This window comes from Passer montanus, unplaced genomic scaffold (genome assembly GCF_014805655.1).
Source record: "Passer montanus isolate IOZ18808 unplaced genomic scaffold, ASM1480565v1 scaffold136, whole genome shotgun sequence".
Taxonomy (NCBI): Eukaryota; Metazoa; Chordata; class Aves; order Passeriformes; family Passeridae; genus Passer; species Passer montanus.
This window is the reverse complement of record NW_024360497.1, coordinates 247,181-269,469: the sequence shown is the minus strand read 5'-3', so window position 1 is coordinate 269,469 and position 22,289 is coordinate 247,181. Positions and strand designations below refer to the sequence as shown.

Here is a 22,289-nt window from a genome sequence, read left to right as displayed (position 1 = left end):
CCTGTGTGTTTGAACACAGAAGATAGGCAATCAGCTGCTTCCTTTTCATTTCTGCTTTGGTGATGAAGCTGTGTGTTACATCTTAAACTGATCAAAAGACTGGCTGCTGTTCAAAAGGGGTGGTCACATATTCTTGCTCTCTCTTGTACCACCTTCAGCATTTACTGGAGGTTTTCCTGATCCAGTTCAGTTTGCTGAATAATCAAGAGTACTAATCTAGCCCCTTTGTGTCCTCATCTCCCCAGAAGATCAGCTTTTGCCAGGTAAGTAAGCTGAGTGAGTTCAAAAAAGGTCATAATTGATTTTTGTCATGTAAGAACACTGTTCTTTTCTAACAGTGACCAAAAAGAAAAGATCATAAGATCAGGATGTGTAATATAAATCTTTGCGTGATGGCCCTCCTGTCTCTTGTCATTTGTAGGATATCAAGAGGTAGATGTTGTTTGCTTTTATTTTGTTCGTGATGAATGCATTTTTCTTCTGTGAACTAGCCTGTCTCCCATCCACTTAAATGTAAGGCAGTGCCACATCCCAGGGGAGATTTTTCAGTGCACAAAATCACCTTGTAGGTGCTGACTATCTCTGTTTTGTTTTGAACTTGACAGCTGCTGGCTTCATTTCCTATCTCTTAGCTCTTGTATTGTTTAGACACAGAAGAAGAACTGATCTCAATTTACCTTCTCCATTCAGTTGATGATTTTACAGGTTTCTATTCTATGTCACTGCAGCAATCTCTGTTTCCAGGCAGAAGAACCCTAGCCTGATTGATTATTTCTCATTTGTATTTTCAAACCTTGTTTCCTTTAAAAAAATACTTCCTTTCCATTATGTTCTCTTGAAAGGAAGGATCAGGGTTTAAGATGTAGCCATTCTATACGTTTGTATGGTAGTTTTATTACTACTAATTTTCTAACATTATTTTTTCATGCATTGAATGACTTTGAACGGATGCTTCAATCAATCTCATGTTGCCAGCAGGATTATCTGAATGTTAATGATCACTTTGGAGCACAATCCTCTATATGTGAAATAAGGACAATTTATCTTCAGATGGGAACTATTTGTGCTGAATTTAATCTGTTATTTTATTTCTCTACTATTACTCTCAGAGGATTTTTCTGGAGATCTTCAGCCAGCCTTTCTTTTTGCTCTCAGAATAGCTTGTATCCTCAGGAGACTTCCACTGCTCCTTGCCCCTTTTTCTGGACTTTATGAATACAATGTATAGTAGAGTGCTGCAAAAGGCTCCTTGCAGTCTCTCTCCCTGCGAAAGTGGACCGCTTATGCCCACCCTCTGTGGTCTGCTTTCAGCTGCGTGTTAGTCCAGGCAGGGTCTTTCCCACTGGGGGTTTTTGAAGTTTTCTGGATGTTGACTGTGTGGCAGTTCTGCCTGCTGTGAGCACTGCCCAGGGAGAGGCTCTGCATGTCCTGCGCCCCTCTGGCAGTCCTGCTGCCCCACAGTGAGCCCAGTCTGCAAACAGCTTGGACTGAAAATGGCCCAACAAATTACAAATTAATGCTGATTTAGTGGTGTTGCACTGGCAGTATACACATGCGGGGGCTATAGTAGTATCAGTTTAGTCAGGTAAGTGCATCTGTGCTTGCTGCTGCTGATTAAAACTGCGACCCTATGGGCTGAACTGCAGTCCAAACTGAGGCCGTATGTCTGCATGCACTTGCTATTTCAAATGGTCCCATTTGATGCTGTAGTTAGATTAGCACAGTTTGGTGTATGAATTACACCTAGGTCCTAATTCAGTTGATTTTGTGACTCTGTCTTGGATGGTTTCCCTGTGCTGAGGCAGATAAACAGTCTGACCCTGGATTAGCCTCTGGAATTCCTTAAACAAAGACAGTGATTAAGGAAGGGGTTTAGTGTATTTATGTAAATTAATAAGGATCTAGTAATACTTTTTATCCATATATGGACTTTATTCTAATTTATTTATAAGCATCATAAATACTTAAAAAAATATAACTGGAAATTCACAGTTTTTGCTACTGATACCTTTATAGTGTGTTCTAGAATTATTTGGTGTCTGTTTACATTTAAGTTTTCTAAATATAAAGGACATAGGTCTTTAATGAAATTTAGAGAACAGAAATTTCTGTTCTCTAAATTGATTTTTCAGATCTGTTCTTGAAAATTTGCCTGGATGTTCCAGTAGTGTTGTCACACATAGTAGTTTTCTGCTGAGTGTTTTTTTGTACAGTTTTTGTGTGGAAACTGAAGTTAGATACTTGTGTTTTTAACAGTTCCTTTTGGCTGTGGTAGTTTTGAAATTTATTACTTAGCCAATAAAATCTGGGGGTGGGGGGGTTCAGGTTGTGAAGGTTATTTTTACCTTTGCATAGGCAGAAAGAAAAACTTGATTTGTGTAAATGTGTAGTTTTATGACTCAGATTGAAAAAGGAGGGCTTGTGTCCGGATGGTAGAAGATGCGTCTTGGGGAGTGGTTTAAGTCTGCTTTAGAGTTCTGCCAGCTCACATGTGGCGTGGTTTGTCTCTGCCTTGGTGGAAAACTAATACAATAGTGCTGGGAGTCTTGGGCAAGGACCGGATGCTCAGTTGACAAAAAAGTGTTTTTAATCATTGTATAAGAGCTCTACATTTGCTATTTTGCTTATGTAGTTTGTTCTGATACAGTTTTTCAGAAAGAAATGGCCCTTGTTACAAATTAAACTTCTTTTTTCCTTTAGTTTGGATGAAAAGGTTATCAAATACATATCATGTAGCTCTCAGGAAAGCCAGGGAAGATTTTCTCATTTTACAATGCATTTGGGCTTTATCCATTGGCTGACCTGAAGAAAGGCACAGGGTTTGGTGAAAATCTTCATATGGATTAGCTCAGCCACAGAATAAAACTATTCTTTCTTGACATTTTTAAAGTAGTTAAATGGAAACATTCATTATTGAAAAAAAAAAGTCAGTGAGTTTTTTTTTTTTTTTATTACTTCTAGCAGTAGGTGGGTGGAACACTCAGCAGGTATCCCTGGTATTCATATTTGTTAAACAGTCTGTGAGGTCACCGATCAGTGAGTGGCCTCTCTGCTCCATCCCCACGCAGGTGAGCATGGCCACACTGCTGTGAGGTCGCAGTGCCCGTGGGGGTCCAGGACTGCTTTGGAGTTGAGAGCAGAGCTGTGGGACCTCGGGGCTGCTGGTTCACAGTGAGGACATTGCTTTAAGAGGAGGGATATTATTCAGCATTTTAAACTGTGCAATGCCTATATTATGCCGCCACTGTAGCCGCTGCTTTGGTGTTGTAAGAAACACAAGGAAGGAGTTGTTGCTTAGAAGACTGTCCATCAGGATGTCTCCTTGGTCAGTCCTTGGCTTGTCTGTGTTAGCCTGTGGTGCTGAGCTGTAGCCTGGGTTGTGTCCCTGGCCATAATATGACTTGGTAGTGTTGGGCACCATGCTAATTCATGCTGCTGTGCCATAGAACTGAATTATTGTAACTGAAGAGTTGGCTTAATCTAGGGCTCTCAACTGACATTTTTCAGTTACTGACCTGTCATTGTCAAGATTTCAGCACAAATGTCTAATTTGCAAAAGGGCTGGACTTTTCCAGCAGATACAAAAGGCACAGAGGGGGCTGTAGCTTTGTTTGTAGAAAAGAGCTAATGGAGTAGTTCAGGTCATCTCTGCTTAAGTGTCGTTTTGTTTTTTTCCCGCTGCCGCCCTGAAAAAAAAGCAAGGCCTCCACCACAGAGAGGAGCAGCAATCTGGGCTATGTGCTGTAGAGATCCAGGTGTACCTCAGCTGAGGATGCTGCCGTGTGGGGAGCAGTCTTGACATAAGAGAGTAAAGGTTTAAAATATTTTTTTGGCCACACTGAGCAGAACCATTGCCCAGGTATTCAATATAAATATAATTTCTGTATTTGTAACTGTTTTAAATAGACTTAGAGCTCATGGCTATCCTGCCCCTGGACTCAGTTGTAGGGTTGTCCACATGAGGCAAGAGCCAGAGACAAGTTGCCTGTGATTTCAAGGGATCACAAAGTTTTTCTAAGCTTCTACTAAAATGCCCCAAACACCTCAAAGTATTTTCCGCTGTCAGCCAAGCTTCAGGAAGCACCCACCTCCATGTGTGTGCGAGCTCTGTTGCTCTCCAAAAGCTTTTTCTCTGATCTCTTCAGCAGCAGTTCAAATCTTAGAAAATAGAAAACATGATAATTTCTCCTGTTTCCAACATGCAGAAGAGCTATTGATGTGGAATTGTGAAATGTGATGCTTGCAGTTGGAGAAGGTTTTAAAAAAACTTAAGGCCAGGCTGATTTTTGTTGTCCTGGTGTTTGAATATGTGCTTGTCTGGATGTATTGCATGTGGTCAGAGGATCTGTGACCAGACTCTTGTCACAGTAATTGCTGACTAATTTCTTTGTGGCTGTGCTCCAAGGGAAGGAGCCATCTCAGGTCTGTGGTGGTTACTCAGAGGTGTTACTGTTACTTGCCTTAAAAGTAGTTGACTGTACTGCAGCACTCCCTGTCACTCAGCCAGGGTAGCAGTTCTCACCCCAGACCTGCAGGGAAGTTAGAAACCTTTGCCGATCTGATTTCCCTGGGGATCATCCTGGTTCTTCTGAAATTCTGTGGTGGCATTCTGGGAAGCATAGAGGTGGAGGTGCAGGAATAAAAAATGCTGTCATATTTGCTTCCCACCCCTTCCCCAGCCCAAATCTTACTTTCTAATATATCTATACTTAGGGTAGTAAATGGAAGATTTTTTTATAATTTGGTGTTTTAATTATTGGACCGAATGATCTTAGAGGTCTTGTCCAGTCTTAAGGTCATACCACTTTTCTGGTCCCTCTCTGGCCTGAGACAGTCATAACAAAGTAGTAACAGAGACTTCCTGTGCCTTTCTTAACCAAATGTTTTTTACTGGTTTTGGTTTGTTTGTTTATTTGGTTTCCTGTTGATGTTGAGTATGTCTTCATTGATACTTTTTAAATGCATAGGAATGTTGGCAACAGTTTCCAACTGTTTCCAACAGTTTCCAAATTTTAGGTAGTTTGACAGTCCTGTATCCAGGTATTTAAGCAGTTCTTGAAATCTGGGAAACAGCAGTGCCAGCACCAGAGCTGCCTGGTCATGTGTACTCCAGAAGCTTCACAAGAATAATGAATCCATCAAGTCTTTTGGATACTGATTGAGCTTACACTGTGAGAAATGGCTTTTGATCTGACATTTGGTAGTAATTGCGTAATTGAAGTGTTTTCAAAGGGAATTCTAGGCCACTATAATTATATTATGCTACACTCACACCAGTATAAAAAGGTCTTTAAAACTATTTGCAGAGCTTACCAGTTGGTTTCTCAGGAAGGGGGTCCTGTGCCTGTTCCGCTTGAATGCATTCCATTTCTGGCAGTGGTTTAGGTGTTAGAAAATTATATTTACTTACTGAACATTGTTTTCCTTGGCAGTACAGTGACTTCTAGAAACATTTAACAAGTCTGTTACTTTCCTTTTTTTTTTATTATTAACTGTGATGTCCTGAAGGGAGCAGAATTTCTGCAGGAATTCCAGCATCAGCAGTGAAGAGCGGATGAGAATGTGCAGTGCTGGGAGGCAGTCCAGAAGCAGCTTTTGGGAAGAGACAGTGAGCTGAGTGCTTGTGTCACTTGGGGCTGCACTTTGGGAAGTGTCCTCAAAAGCTGGTTTGATCCAGGGAAAAAACTTTCATCTTCTTTCTTCCTTGTTTAAAACCATGTTTTGTTGAGGCTGTGAAACAAGCCCAAGACAGCCTTCAAATGCCAGCTTTGGAAATTGTGCTGCATAGGATTTCTCAGACAGATGGAGGAGACATTCACTGAGCATTATATTATCTTTTTTTGTCAGTAGTAAAAGAGTAATGCAGGTTTTTCCTTGGGCCTTACAAAAGATAACTGCTTTTTCCCCTCTTGACTTTAATTGTTTTATTTTTCTTTAATAAAGACAGGAGTTTCTTAACAATAAAAGTAATAAAACAGCCAGAGAAGCCTGTGCTCCCTTTCAAAAAAGGAAGAAATAAGAAATAGGATCAAATCCCTTGTATGGTATAGTAAGCATTGAAGAAATTCACAGTAGAATAGAAATGTGAATTTAAAACTGTATAAATGCAGGAGAAATACTGTCAGTACTTCATTTTCATAGAATAAGAACTGTTTAGGCACATATTACTCAGCCATTTAAGGAGGTTTCCAGAACATGAATATTTCTGCTTTCTCTCATTGGTAGGTAGTAGTTGTTGGGGAAAAAAATTGGAATGGCTTGAAACATACTGTACCAGAAAGCTTAATTTGTTACCTGAGTATTAATTGTCTGAACTGAGAAGTGTTGTAATGCAGATGTCTTGTTTTCCAATAGTTTTATTCACTGATGTGATATATTAATGTTTTCTCAGGTCTCTGGGCTATGGATTGATTATAAACATGGTGCTTATGCTGCTATTTTTATCCTGTCTCTGTGTTAAAATAAACTGCGTATGCAGAAGCCATCATCAATCACCTTGTTGGCCTAAAAATGACTTAAGCAAATACAGTCTTTGTCTTCAGTAAGGAAAAGCTCGCAGAATTTAAATCCTGATCTTTAAACATTTCATTTAGTGAAGTCTGAAGTATTTTTATCCTATCCTTAATCACTAGACTCAAATTTTCTTTTGTATTTTTTAAGGAAACACCAAGGTTTCTGAGCAGCAGTGATTCCAGGGTCTGGGGCCTCAGCTGTCAAGACTGGCACTTACCTTTCCATCCATCAAGGGATTTGTTCCATGCCCTTGGTCTCTGCTTCCGTGCAGCAGGGTTCAATAATCTGCGTGGATCAGAGGTACAGGGAAAGCCAGGTTGTGGGGAGCAGAGGTGCCTTCCTCCTAGTGTCTTCTGGTGCCTCTGAACTGTGAGCAGTTGCAGTAGGAGGGGGATTTGTTTCTCTTGTCTGGCCAAACAGACAAAGCCTGCAGTGGTTTCTGAACAGCTATTAGGAAGTTCCATCCTTATTTTACTGGCATACCTGCATACTCCTAATTTTTAAGAGATGAACAGTCACATCTTAACAATGACAGCTATTGCTTCTTCCTCTGAACACCTGCATTAATACAGTCACCCCCAGTCTGGGAAGAAGCTTGGTTGAGTGGTGCTGTGCTGTCTCTCTCATGCAGTGGCTAGATAAAGAGCCATGACTTTTATTACTGCTGATTGCATAGTAGAAGGTAGAAAACAGGTTTCAATCAGTGATGGGTGAGGGTTCTATTTTCCTCCAAACTGGCTGCAGAGGCATTGCAGGAGAAGTAACCTTGGAGCTTTTACCTCTTTCTTGGTTTCTCCCCTGAGTATGTCTTCATTTGGAGGAAAATCAAAACATTTAATCTCTAGCTGAGGTGCATATTTAACAGGAGTGTATCAGGTACCACTGTATTGGGCTGCAGTGGAAATTGTTGGTCCCTTCATTAAATGCAAAGTTATTTCACACTGGCTCAAAAGATACCAAGAGAAACAAGACTACTTCATCCCAATGTGTGGTTGGGTGAAGGAATTATGGAAAAAAAAATTGTGTTCCTGTGCTAAACAGGAGGTTCAGATAGATCAAAGAAACTGATCTCTGACTTCACTGTATTGAGTAATATTAACATAAGAAGCATTGCCTGAAGGGTCCAAGAAGACCAAGAGTACACCCTCAAAAGAGATCATGATGAACTTACTCAACTAAACCAGATCAAGCCATTGTTTTGAAAAGAAATGAATGCCTGAGCCTGTCGTGATTCCCTCTGATTCCCTCTGCACCCTTCATTTCCTAAAAGCTCTTGGACAAGGAGAGGAGTGTGGAATTTCTCTGCAGTGGACAGACACTTTTCCTCTTCGCAGCTCCTAGTGTAGCTCATACATGAGCAAATGTACATAAAAGGGCTAATTAAAAAAAAAATTGTAGTCAGCTTGAGGTCAAGAGAGAAGTATATGAACATTAGATTTAAAATTATGTAATAAAATATTTTAATGAAATTCCCAACTCTGGGAGTGGTGGGGGAAGCAGGGCATTATGTCGAAGGTTGCATAAACATTTATGAAGGTTTGTAGCAGCATTAAGGCACACTTCCAAAGAGAAACTCTGACATATCTCCCTGAGGAAGTCCTATAAAACAGTAAAATCATATGAATAATCAACACTGGAGCTCATTATCAGCATAATCTGGCGAACTCTTGAGTATAAGAGAAAGAGAGAGAGAGGGGTGATGAGAGAGCAAAGGCATGGAATTAGAAGAGAGAAGGAGACATTAAATGGTTTAGGACTTTGCACCTCAGAAGGAAGCCACTGGGAGGACAAAGGCAAGTAATAAAGCTTTATGAAAGGGTGACTGGTGCAGGAAGTGAGTGAGTAATAACTGGCATTTCTGAGACCATGAGGACTATTGGGACATCCAATAAAAATATAGCTATAAATCAGACAGATGGAAGATCTATTTTATACAGTGTTTTCACAATATTAACCATTGCCAGAGGGTTATGTGGAAGACAGAAGCACAGAGAAGTCAAAGTTAGAAAAAGAAGCTGAAGACAGGTGACTTTTATTTGTATCAATAAACATACATTATCATAGTTAGCTCTGAGGAAACATGAAAAAAATCCTGTGGCACTAAGTGATAGAGTAGCATTTTAAATTCATCAGTGAAGTAATGCAGCTGGACAACAGCCTCCACTGTATATGTACAATGATGAGCTCTGAATTGCTTTTCCAGTCAGAGGCAGAACTGGGGTTTATAATAGGCAGCTCTTTCAAAATATTCTCATTGTTTAGAAAAGCAAATTGAGGATTAGATGCTTGTGGAAAAATAATAGTGATCAAACTAGGAAACAGTGGTGTGTAAGCTCACAGTGCAGCTATGTTTTGGGTGCTGCATGTGTTTTAGTTCCATCGCTCTCAAAAACCCAGTGAAACTGGGAGAGATTCTGAAAAGGGTGATGTGAATGATCAAAGGTGTGTAATGAATTCCTTGTAAAGAATGATAAATAGATCAAAGCTCTTCAGTTTCAAAAAGATGCCTTTGAAGAGGATATGATGGAAGTACAGTCTTAGCAGCATGGCATGTATGTGAACCCATTATTTGCTGTCTCTTGATAAAAGAACTAAGACCACCAAGTGGAAATAGTGGGTTGCAGGCTCAAAACAAAGTGAGATATTTCTAAAGTGGGAGCAGGACCTCCTCCATTCTCTTTGGCATCAAGTGTTTAATCTTTTGGAACAATTCCCTGGATTTAAGCCGATTTATTCTGCAGTTAACACTTCATCAGAACGCTGTTCATGGGGCTTTGTAAGCTTAGCTCTAGAGCTCTATGCACAAGAGAAATCCTTTCAAACTGTGGAGTAGGTATATGCCGCCTGGCAGGCTAAAATGGCCCCTCTGATCAATTTTCATTGGGAAAATCAGTACAACTTCTCAACAAAATATTGTAATAGAAATACCTAGTCAAGTCAAGAAATACCACAGTCAAATACAGTTCCTGCAGCTCAGGACATACAGCCTTGCCTTGTGTCTGGTGTTTTCAGGTTGGGATTGCAGTATTAAAACATCTGTGACAGCAAGACCAAATATACCCTCTTTGTCTGACCATTAGCTGGGATGGTGGCACTTTTTTATGCTGTGGTGGTAGTTCCAGCTGCTTCTACTACAGAAATAATACGACATTAAAATACCAAGCAGGTGCAACAGCGTTGTTTTCAGATTGCTCTACAGGAGTTAGAAAACCAGGTGGTTTTGGATTCGTGGAAACTGGATATGGCTTCAGTGTACAGGTACTATTGATTTATTAAAAAAATATGGATATTGATCTAGTACCAATATCCAACTGTGACAGACAAAAACTCTAACAGTTTAAAGTTAGAACGTGTATGTTTATTGCGACACTGGGCAGCATGCGGGATACCTCCCAAATACACATATCAATTTACAGGTGATTACAGAGTCCTTTTATCTATACAAGTATTGAATACCCAAAATACAAATACATATTCACAACTTTGGTACATCCCATTCCCCGCTTCGTATGCTAATTAGTTCAAAAGCTATTAAGCATGCATAATTTGTTCCTTGAAATGGGTAGGTGGTCCCTTTCATGGGGAGGGGTCCCAAAATGAGGAAATAAGTGAAGTCTTCCTCATTCTGGCCTTTCTTACTTTTCAATGCAAATATGACAAATGAACCCTTGGTAGAACTCCCATTCCCTGTCTTCAATTGGTTTCAGAACAGAGGAGGCCCACAATTGTCTTATGTTCCTAAAAGCTATTTGTCAGTTTCTATATTCTTTGTTACAAACCCAGCTAACCAAACATTGTGTTGACAAGCAATCAATTATTAGTTAACTACTAACTGTTAATTTCATCAAGGCCTACCCATTTATTTTAATTAATTCCAGTAAAGCTTATCTCTAACTAAAATCTTAGCTCCTCTAAAATTTCTAAATTCCTTAAAATTTATGTCTCGCTATTTATTTGCGGTTTGTCACCTGTGCTTTGTTGTGTTTGCATATTTATTGGCAGAATTAATTTCTTGCAGTTTTAGGTGATTTAGCACCTTGCTAAACATTTCTTTACTGAATTGTAAAGACAAACTTCACTAACTTAAACTCATAAACTACTCAAGTGACCTGTGCTTTTGAGTTGTGTTTAACCTCTGCTCCTGACCTGCAGAAGGGCATCTAGTCACGGAAGCATGTCATTATTTCCAGTTCATTAAATAAAAGCTATGACCTTAATCTGCAAATCCTTGAGATATTTGGAGTTTGAAAGAGTAGGGAGTAGAGTGGTGCAGTCTGCTGGTATTGCTGAGCTAACCCCTCATGGTAGCTTGTGTTAGCATGTTGTCCCAAGGACCTTGTGTCTCCCTGGGGACACCTTGCTCCTGAGCAGGGCATGGCTGTGCCCAGGACTCAATCTGACTCTTGAGGTTCAGTGGTAAGGTGGGTTACTATCATTTTACTTTTAAAGTGTTATTGTGTTCCAGAGTAGTTGTATTACTGAGGTTTCATGGATAACTAAATCCTGTGCTCTGTGGGTGCTTTCAGACCTCTCCACTAGTCAGCTAAAGCTCATTAGCTGAAATTGCTGTGGACGAGGCTCAAAAGAGTACCCATGCTTTGGTTCCCTCATGGTGGCTTAAACAAATGTGATACTCTTTACAATTGGGTTTGGCACCTGATTGTACCACAACTCACCTGAATAATACTGTTTTGCTTACATCTGCCATTACATCTGTATGACTGCCCTTCTTCAGAAGATTTTAAATATTTTCTGAGGATTTCTTTAGAAACCCCAACTATAACACTGCAATACTGGACACGGGGTATGTAATACAGCTGCCATTTTCCATAAGGATATGGCAATGAAGCTTGGAAAGGGAGGAAAAAAAGAGTAATGTTGGAGTAAATAAACTCAATACAGAAGTAACTAGGGCTTTCATTTCATGTCTGAGATGTCTGCATCAGCTTAAATTCTGCTTAAAGGTTAATATGGGAGAAATGTGCAAGTAATGTTATGGAAAGGAAATACTACACCAAGTAAAAGCATTTGATATTTTCTCTCCAGGTGAGTGTTTGCAAGCCAGCCTGTCTTTAGAGAATATTTTGTTAGGCTTTTTTATGGTTGAGGCTGGTGTTCTTATCCTCGCTATTTGCCAAGAGCATTGGAAAGTTCCTTCTCTGGACAGCATGTGTGGGCAATGGGAGTTGTGACCACTAAGAGCTGTTCAAATGGTCAGAAAAAGTTTTTGATAGTCTTCAGAGTGTGTTACTTTATATTGCATATTTTGGGGGATTTTTGTAATAGTGGGGTGAAAGAGTATTCTGTATATAATAGGTCAAGCTCTTGATAATTTTTGTGACTCAAGGGAGGCATCAGGAAATTTCATGGGTGAGGCTGCTTTACTGTTTTTCTGCAGCACAAAGTGTGAGAATAAATAACTTCTGTGTTCACAAGGAACAGCACTGTTTCAGTGCACTGGGGAAGAAGCTTCTACAGGACTCAGGAGAGACAGATGCTGCCTGAAGTACAGATGGATGTACAAGCAGAGGGGAATTACTGTCAGGTGCTCTTCTTTTGCCATATCCTAGACATTTGCTCTTGAACTGAATCAGACTGGATGATACACTACTCATCTTGCACAGTTCTTCACATGTTCTTTCCCTGAAAATATTGAACATTTTTCAGAGTTGGCAATCAATTTAATATTAAGCCTGTTATTTTGATATATTAGCATCTGCCCTAAAAAATTTACCAGGAAATTAATTTCTGCTCCAACTATGCCTTTAATGTGAAGTATCTGAGTTGACTCCTTATTCATTATAAAAAGTTTTACAAAGGGAATTTTAAAATTCTTCTGATGTGTTCATTTTTCTTTTTATTCTGTGATATTTTCAGGTTAAAAATCTTATTGATTATACCACTTGCAGCAAAGGAAATTCCCACTGGATAAAAGGAAACTACTTTTGCAATGAGAATGGTATGTAATGCTAGAATCTACATCCTTAGAGATTTGAAAATGTGTAAGGCCCTGAACAACTGGATCCAGCTTTAAAATTACTCTTGCTTGGAGAGTAATTACTCCTCCAGAAACCTCTTCCAGCCTCCATGGTTCTGCAATTGCATCCAGGTCCCATAAACAGAAACCTTGCCATGTTCCTGCTGTGCTGTCTTTACCTGCAAAAGAGGCTGTGAGCAGGCTTCTGCAAAACTTCCTCTTAATTCTTAATTGAGGAACTAGTTTTAGACTTTGGTGTAGTTAGCTTTTTCCTTCACTGTTGCTTTGGTGTGGTACAGCCTCATCTCATGCCGATTTCTAGGGAATGAAATCAAGAACTGCTCTGCTGTAACCAGTCTTTCTAAACATGGAGGGGCTAAACATGAAACCTACGTGATGGTCCACCTTTATTCAGGAGTAGAGTATTAGAACTACATAGATTGTATTGAGATCTTCAGTTAGTTTTGAAACAAGTAAAATCTGTGTGGTTTAAAATCTTCAGGGGTCTGTTTACAATAACTGTTTTCGTAGTTGGCAGTTGCCCTTGGGATCATGGATTTCCATCGTAAGATATGTGATGTGAAACTGTCTTAAGCTTGTGAATGTTTGTTATAGCCCAAATGTACCAAACTGAATTTCACTTAATAGGAACCACCTTAACTTGCACTGTTACTTCTTAATGAAAACTAAACTCTTGAGTTGATCTAACCCATGGACTTCAGCGTGGAGAAGTTTGGTTGAGGAAAAAAGAAGTTACTGCTTTTACCTGATAGATACTGCAAGCAAAAGCTATACAGATTTACCTTACCTTTCTAAAAACTGCTCCTTTTTTGGTATGAGTTGTTTACCCAGTTCAGTTCACACAGTAGATAGCTTTGGTTTCTGATTTTGATCACTCAGATTTTAACAGGAATTGGTGTGGGGGTGAATGAGGAAAGGGAGGGAAAGAAGGATGAAGAAAAAAGGAAACAGAAGTTCTATTAGCATTTTAGGAAGGCAAGGGCTTGGATCTTACAAGTATAGGAGGATGTGCCTGCTGGACTTTTGCAGATCTCAGGCAGTAGTGACCAGAGCTTTTGCAGGAAGAGCTCAGCTCACAAGAGCCAGAACCAAGAACATCCACTGAAATCTGTAGAAAGCAAATTGGGTTTGGGTGAACATGGAACCTGGTGAGTAGGTCAGTTTCCTTCTTAGGCCTACTGACAAAATTTGGGAAGGCATGTTTGGTACAGAGTGCCATCTGCCTTTGGCTTCCAGCTGCTTGCAGAAAAGCATTCTTAATTCTATGAAAAACATCACTTGCCTTCTAATGGTATTTTAGGTATTTGCTTTATATGCAGTTTTATAACTTGACTTCAAACACAAGTCATTCTTATGGGTGATGTTTGGCTTAAGTTGCTGGTGCTTTCTGTCCTATGTCTCTATTGTATTTATGCAGGTGTTTGCAAACTGTCCCTGTAATTTGTAAGGGAGAATGCTTATAGCGGCTGAAAGAAAATGTGGTCCATTGCTGCATCACAGAATCACAGACTGGTTTAGGTTGGAAGGGATCTCAAATATCTCATTTCAACCCCTGTGCCGTGGGCAGGGACACCTTCCACTAGACCAGGTTGCTCAAAGCCTCATCCAACATGGACTTGAGCACTTCAAGGGGTGTTTCTGCCCTCTGTGATGTAAGGCGTTATTACCTGGTTTATCAAAAGACTTCTATCCATTTCAGAAACTTACAATATGGAGGTCCATGCTGATGTAATGTATTCATTTATAGCCCTAGTTACTTGTATCCACAGAGCACCATGAAGACTCTAGTGAGTTTGTGATTATATTACCCTACCCTTTTGTATGTGATCCTCAACTTAGACTGCAGGATGTGGAGGCAGTTCCAGAGGTCACTACTTGTCTGGTCCTCATTACATGAGTTGGTTCTAATATTTATATGACTGTCTTACAGTTCTTTCAGCTCACTAAGCCAGCAGAAAGCTAGCCCAGCAAAAAGTCTGCATTACACCTGCTCATGTTGCAGTCCAGCATGCCAGACCCCAAGGCAGTGTTTTGGTCCTGGCTGCAAAGGGACGGAGCAAAGGAGAGAGCTTAAGGGTCTGGGTTTTCTTTCAGAGGCTGTGAGGTGAAACTCTAGTTTGTATGTCCTGAAATAGTACCCTACAACAAGGCAAATTAACAATGTTAGAGTTCTGTCCTATGTTCTGTATACACTCTATCTAGATGGATTAGATTTATCATATCCTGAAGCTAAGTGCAGGCCCCTGCATATCATTCAGCAGTGTCCTGAGCATGTACATTATCTGCTCCCTGATGCAGCTGAAGAGTTAACACTGCCCAGACACGTGGTTTCTTACAATCCAACCTCAAATTGAGATACTGGACAGATTTAGAAAAAAAAAAAGGCACACAAGAAGCCTTTTCATCAGTCAGTTCACTCATCCAAGTGAAAGGTGGTAGCCCTGGAAAAAACACATGAGGGAGAGAGTAAAGAGATCTGATTTGCCATGTTACAGCATAATCATCAGCCTGGTGCAAGGGAAGGAGAGGTAGGAAGTTCTGTTTGGTGTAGGGAGGGAGGACAGAAGCATCCCTTTTGGCAGAAACTCACAATTGTTTTAAATGAGTAGTGAAATTACCTCCTGAATTGGTCCTGAATTGTCTGTCCTGTATCCATTACTGTTTTTAACTGTGCTACGTGAAGTTGCCTCTCCTGGCCAGCTTCCTCAAGAGGGACATGCAATTCAGCCTGACATATACAAGGATGTTTTCTGCTTGGAAGCAAATTCACAGACTGGAAATTATGGAAGGAACAGCTGTGTGGCAGTCACAATGAGTCTGAAGTAATGGCACCGATACTTGAGAAGACGTTGTCCTTCAATGACACAGGTTGGGCCAGAAAGGAAAGAGCTTGTTCTGAGAAGCTCAAGGAGCAGTACTACATGCATAAGAGGATTATTTGATAAATGAAGAAGATGCATATAATAAAAATCTTATTTTAGTAATTTGTTTTTCATACAATGTGGTCTTAAAATTTGTGTCAGTCCTGTGAATGCCCCTTTTGCAAGCAGCTTGCAGCTGGAGCACATTAAGATATGAAACTGCATCCTGAGACTTATGTCTGTCTTCTATGTACTTTGATATTCTTATTAACCATCAATATTTAATATTGAACAATATGTATTTGCTGTGATAAAACTTTTCCATGTCCACCATGGTGGATAACTTGGAATTGGAGCTGTTGAAGTGTTTCATCAGCTTTTGCCTGGAAGTATACTACTTTCTGATGGCCAAAATTTTTTTTTTTCCACGTTTGAGTGAAGAAGAAAAGCTGCAAGGACACTAGAAGTGGTTTAGATATATATACATGTACAGCACAGTGAAAGGCAGTACATGTGTATGTACAGACTTTCAGCTCTTCTTTACCTGAATGAGCTGAACCAGAAGCATTTGTGTCTTCTTAGCTGCTGAGAAGCAGAACTTTTTGTTCTTCCTGAACTTTGCACATGTCTGTGATGATTTTTAGGTTTGGTTTATCCAGACTGCACATATATTTGTGTGTGCGTATGCCAGGAGATCACCTTCACCAGTGAACCCATTACTACATTACGTTTAGGTTGTACAATTTATATATTCAAGTGAACACAAAGTTTAAATAAAAGTGTCTCTACAAATTTTTTCTTATGCATTTGATTTCAATATTTTTCTTCTGTCCCAGTAGCACCCCACACAAACTAACTAAAAAATATCAATCAAAATTGCATTAAAAAACATGAGAACTGAGGTCTAACTTATTCTTTTTTTAGCTATGCAATAATTTAAATACCGGATCCTCACAGACAGCAAGAAGGCTCAGTTTGGTGGAATGGTTTGCATTGAAAGGGCCTTGGAAGTCCACCTTCCACTAGATCAAGATGGATCTAGTGGAAGGTGGACTTCCAAGGCCCTTTCTTCCAAGCCCCATCTAACCTAACTGCAATTTAATGTCTAGTAACCTGTGAAAATGCAACCTTTTCAGTAAGATAAATAAAATGCAAAATCAGCATTAAATTTCAGTAAATTGAAATGTTGTATTTAATGATAAAAATCCTTGCTCAAATCTCATTTAAACAGATTTCCAATCCGCCTTGTTCTGGAATGCTTTACTTTGCTCAGTGCAACATTTGATTAATTTCTTTCACTTAAAGTGTGAAAACACAGTCGATTAGTAGGAAGCATGGCTGAAATGAAGCAGAAATAAGCTTGAAAATAAAACTGCAGAGGAAACGGAAGGATCTGGTGGAAAGCAGTCAGATTTCATGATAAGCTGCTTAAAAGCATGTTCCTGCTGAAGACAATATTTTCCCTACTTGCCATGGGTGGGTGTGTGCTGGAGAGCAATTGAGTTCAGCTACACATAGTGAGTGCTGAAGGATGGGGACACAGGACAGGGAGGAGATGGCAGGAGGAGAAGGTGCTGTGGATGTCTTGATGGTGACAGTGCTGATTGTTTTGACTTGGATGAACATCTAGCCAAAACCCTCAAGAGCCCTCACTGGTGCCTGGGTGGGACCTCCTGAACTACAGGGCTAGTGGAAGTAGTTAGCCCAGTACCTGTGAAAGCATCTTGGAACAGATCCATTTGAACATGTCCTTCACCATGAAACTGGCAAGAAGGGCTCTGTGGTTTAGTCTGAGCTGTGTCAGCTCTGACACTGGCTAACACCGGTGTTGCTTTAGTGTGATGCCACTGGGCAGGAAAGGACGTAGAACATCATGTGAGTAACGTGACTTGTCACGTTACTCAAACCCAATTTGGCTAGCCTAGTTTGTTATAGAGGCAAATAAGACTCTGGATGAGGCAATGATAGGTTAGATTGGAACTCGAGCTGGGGACCCCAGCCACTCCCATTCAGTCCTGAATGCAGACCTGTCATTGGCCAGTGGGATCTGGACCAATCAGACATTCAGCTGTGGGAATTTTGAACCCCCTGTAAAAAGAGGTGTCCATCAGCAAATCTTGGCTGTTGTTGTGTGACCTTTGGTGTGCTCAGTCATGTGCCTGTCTCCGACACTGTGACATAGTAATGACTGCTGGTAACGGTCACGGTTTATTTCATTGGCAAAACTATTTAAAAGGGATACCGTGATCAAAAGAGACTCTGTTTCAAAGGCAATAATTTGCACAGTTTTCATCACAGAAATTTCTCATTCCAGTTTATACCCTGGGTGTCACCACTCTAAAACTTCTTGGACTGTCCTGTATAGGGGATAGCTCAGCATAGTTCAGTGTTTTCATGGGCACTGGTCCAGGTGATGTAAAACACTTTAAAGACTTCTAGAGCATTCTCGCTTAATCAGCCCTATAGTCAATGCCTGTTAATTCAGGCAATCAGCAGGAACGGTGTCCTGCTTGCTAAGCTCAGTTACACCCATAGCAGTATGACATTGCTTTTAATTAAAACTGGATTCATCCAGAATTAATGAAAAGTTAGGCACAGACCTTTACAAAACCATTGTTAAATGTAGCGTCTTGTTTAAATAATATAGAAATTATATGCACCAGCTGACATTTGTGTCCTAGGTGTAGCTCAGATTCCAGGGACGTAAAATCATGGCTTAAGAAGCTGCTGTTGCTTTGCTCAAGTGCAGTGATGCCTTAAAGAGCTAGGAATAAAACAAAACACTTTTGAGACAATATTAGAATAGAAGGTAATATACTGGTCTTTACTGGGGGCTTCCAGGGACAGATATGGAAAAATACCAACCCCCACATAGGGTGAATACAGCTTTGTAAGTTTAGCAAATTAACATAATTTACAAGAATCCCCCATTAGAAGCACAAGTGATGAGGTAATTTCTCCCTGGTTCTACCCTTTTCTGTTTTCTCCCCCTCCTTAGATAAGAACTAAACTTTGTGTATGAAAATGTGTCTGGAAGAGCTGGTTTCAACCTTGGCTCCCAGAGAGTCTAACCTTGGGCCCCCAGGGCTTGGAGCCTCTGGAATGTGTTTTGTCTTTCTGCCTATCAGGGTAGGGAGGAGTACTGGAGTTAGCTAGGAACTATATAACTATGCAACAATAATCTGCAGAGCTACAAATATATATGAAGAAAATATAAAAGCAAAAATCATTTTGGCAACAGTGGAACCTGGGACTGCACTGGTGAAGCAGAACACAATTTCTTTCTGTAGGCACACAGTTTATCTTGGAGGTGGAGCACCATGTGGCACAATTCCAAAAATACATGAGCTGGAATGCAAAGTGAGCAACCTTGGAAAATATTTTGAAACTGAATTTGGGCCCTTTGCCTATTTCTCTGGAAGTTTACCATGTCAGCCAGCATTTTAGTATAGAAAACAGAGTAGCCTGTGCAGGTTTTGGGAAGCACAATGCTGTCCAGAGGCTTGCTCAGAGCAGAGGAGCAACGAACAGGAATGCCCATGGGTCTCAAGGCCCATAAATGAAAATTAGCTGAGATCTATATGCCAAGACTGTGGTCTGCCCGGCAGGCTGAGGAGCCCTGCCAGGCAGCTGGTTTTCCCATCTGTGGGAGAGCAACACAGGCAGCACAGGAAGTTGGAATCCCCTTATAAAGAAAGGGAGAAGTTGCAGTGGAGAGCTACACAGCCTAAATGGCTCAAGAAATAAATGCCTGAGCAGTAAGCTTGCAGACCATTGATAGTGTTTTTTGGTTCTGGCATGGGCTGTAAATTGTGGGTTTGTTTCCATCTTAATTTGCATACCTGGTAGCAACAATTCAGCTTTCCATCTTGTAAGATGTAGCTGGCTTGTCAGGGAGTGGTTCTCTGGAACCTTACCCAGGTTGTCATGGCTGTGAGTCCCTAGAGAGGAGCTTCTTCAGCTTGCCTCTGTTTTCTGCCAAATGAGAGAGCATAAGTTTAGGTACATTTAATGCCATGTTTTGTAGCATAGCTTGACGCCTGATGGGTGTAATTTTGCCTCAGTGTGGTCAATATACAAAGTAAGAGTGTAAGTGGCTATGGAGGTGACACATTGTAAGCCATAGTCAAATTGAGGTGAAAACCCAATAATGTTTAGCCTCTGAATGCAAGGTTTTGTTGCACTGAGTTCCTAAATAGTGTGGAAAGATTGTACCTCCATAAGAAAACAGATTTGAATTCAAGATGCAGCTCTGCAGCTCTTGCAGCTCCTAACCCTGCAGGAAGCAGTTGTGCCGGAGCTTCAATGACCAGAAAGCAGAGCCTCAGAACCTACAGATATTGCAGCTCACACTTGATGGGTCCAGCCTGTAGTACTCATGCTCTTGACTATTGAACTTAACTCCAATTTCTTTTTTTGTATATTGAAATTATGTAAATTGAGAGCAGCCTTGTGTTAGAGTAAACGTGCAAACATGTATTTAAGATCTTATTTATAGGTAGATGGTTTCTTTCTGGGGCTCGCCTGCCTTGTTTTTTTGTAGCCTTCTGTCTTCTGCCCTGATTCTAATCTTTGTGCTTAATAATTCACCATGTCTTTTCTGGATTCTTGTCTTAGGGGTTTTCAAAGAACGTAGAATCTACTTTAGCCTTTAGGAAACCTTTGGAAAGGGATAGGTAGTTTCAGTTGAGGCATTTGAGTGTATTTATAGTAATATATAAATAGAGGCAAGAGGAATACTTGCAAAGCAGGTGGTAGTGGGTCATTTATAGAAAAAAAAAGTATGATTTATACATGGATTTTTTTTGCTTTGCCCGTGGCCTGACTTCTACAAAATTCTTTTCAGTGTTATGAATATTTATGCTGCTTTGTTGTGGTATTTTAAACTTGCTTTCAGCTTGTGAAATGACATGTTTGTCTCTTTAAATAACAGTAGGAATGGAGGGAGAAAATTGGCTCCTGGGCAGACAAGTCTGCAGAGCTTTTACAAGGAGTCTTTAGCATGGTTGGAAGAGAGGAGAGCTCAGCTCACCAACACCCCACCCTTTCCTTTACCTCTGCACTTGTGCTCTACAAAGGTCTCTCTACTACAAAGCATCCTCTTTTGAGAATTTTTGAGGCTTTTTTTTTACTCAAATGTGCCCATTTGCCATGTTTCAAACCAAAACACATGTTGCTGTTGGCATAGCAGGGTGCTCAGGGGAAGTTATGGCCAATAGTCATATAGACCTAGTAGATTTTATGCTGTAATGAGAAATTACCCAGATTTAATCTAGGGCAATCACACTGAGCTTGCTAAGATCTTGGGAAGAGAAAAGTACGCGCATCTGCCGATAGAATACCCTCTGACCAGATTAAAATGAAGTCCTGAGGCTGTGTCAGCCATTTTCCGGAGAGCTCACCAGTGAGTGGATCAGGAAGAGCTGGTTCAGCAAGCTAAAAAAGCTGCTTGCAGGGAGTGATGGTGATCCCATGTGCCTTTTCTTCAAAAAGTTTCCAGAAAACTTTACAGGCCAGGTTAATAAATATAGAGTCTAAATGTTTGGAAAAAAATCTGCCATATGAGGCTGTGTGATTTTGCTCCCAGTTGAGCAGCTGCCAGTGACTTCCTGGCTCACCTCAGTATTTGGGCCCACTGGAGGGACCCTTCATAATTACTTCTAGGTGAGAATGTGCTATGAGCTGAGCAGCTTCCCAGGCTGACTGTGCTGCAGGCTCTCTACAAAGCAAGTCTCTTACTCTTCTGCAAACTTCCCTACAGAGATTTTCACACCTGTTTGAACCCAGCTGGTGTTAAGGAAGGCTGTTTCTCCTGTCTCAAGGAAGTTTCACATAAATCTCAGCATCTAAATCAGCAGCCCTTTCTTGTTGCTGTAGAGCTTGCTTTAAGGAAGGGGCAGCACATATTGCACATTATGGCTAACAGCAGCTTGCCCTAGAGAACTCCCTTCCCTTGAGACAGCATTTGGAGCATTAGTGGACTAGGGAGATAAACATGAGATTAATTTCAGAGTTGTTTCAATATTGCTTATTGTGTGCACTGTAGTCATATCTAGAGACCAAGTATTAAATCAAAGCTGATGAGATAAATGCATTTGATAATCCTTGCAGGTTTTTATTCTTCTCATATAATAAATTAACAATGTAGTGCATGGGTACAAAATGCATGTGTCTCCTTCTCTAGATTTTGCACACTTCATGGATGTGCTTGTATTGACAGCAAACAGTGTACCTGGGCAGATTTGTGTAGGATGTCTCTCAGGCCTTTCTGGGACTTTGTATAGCTCAGGGGAAACTGGAAGAGATATCTGCAAGGCTGTAGCAAAAATTTCTTTGAGCAATCTAATGCAGAGCAATTGGTGCTCTGAGGTGTTCTTTGGTCGGCCACAGCTCAGTAGGGAGGGGTTGTTATACTGGTGTCCTCCTTCTCTGTAGACTTTGGTTTGGGCAGAACCCAAGGCTCAGGAAAACTCCCACATGTATAAAAACCCACAGAGAAAGGTGGCTGGTGTGTGCACAGTTTTTTCATTCCTTTGGGTAGAGTGGACAACTTCTTTGTCTCTTGGGTGACCCCCAAGAATAACTATGACCTTCTTGCTTGCCACCAGTAGGTGTCTTTTCAAAGGAGCATAAGAGAAGGGATATGCTCTCCAACTAGTGAGGTGAAGGTGGTCATTCTAGTACTGTGTCACCTGTCTGCACCTTATCTGCAGATAAGCTTTGTGATGCTTGTTTGAAATTCCTTTTGTGTCTGTAACCTTGTGTGATGCTGTTCTGGAGAGAACCAGGTAGATGTTGAGCTCTTGATCAGTCCCATATATATGGCAGTTGTAATTCCTTAGCAGAAATATTTTTTTTATTCCATAATGTCTTAGCAGTATGACAGTAAAGAGCTTTCCTCTGGGACTTACAGTGCA

The 22,289-nt window shown here is 40.6% G+C and overlaps 1 protein-coding gene across 1 annotated transcript in view; it reads left to right on the top strand.

Annotated features, from left to right (window-relative positions):
• Positions 1 to 6,690: 6,690 nt before the first annotated feature.
• Positions 6,691 to 22,289, top strand: part of NDRG3 (NDRG family member 3) — a 50,535-nt gene continuing 34,936 nt past the window's right edge. The window contains exon 1 of the mRNA XM_039699513.1: positions 6,691 to 6,813. The gene's annotated coding sequence lies outside the window, so the exon portion shown is untranslated. The remainder of the gene's footprint in view (positions 6,814 to 22,289) is intronic.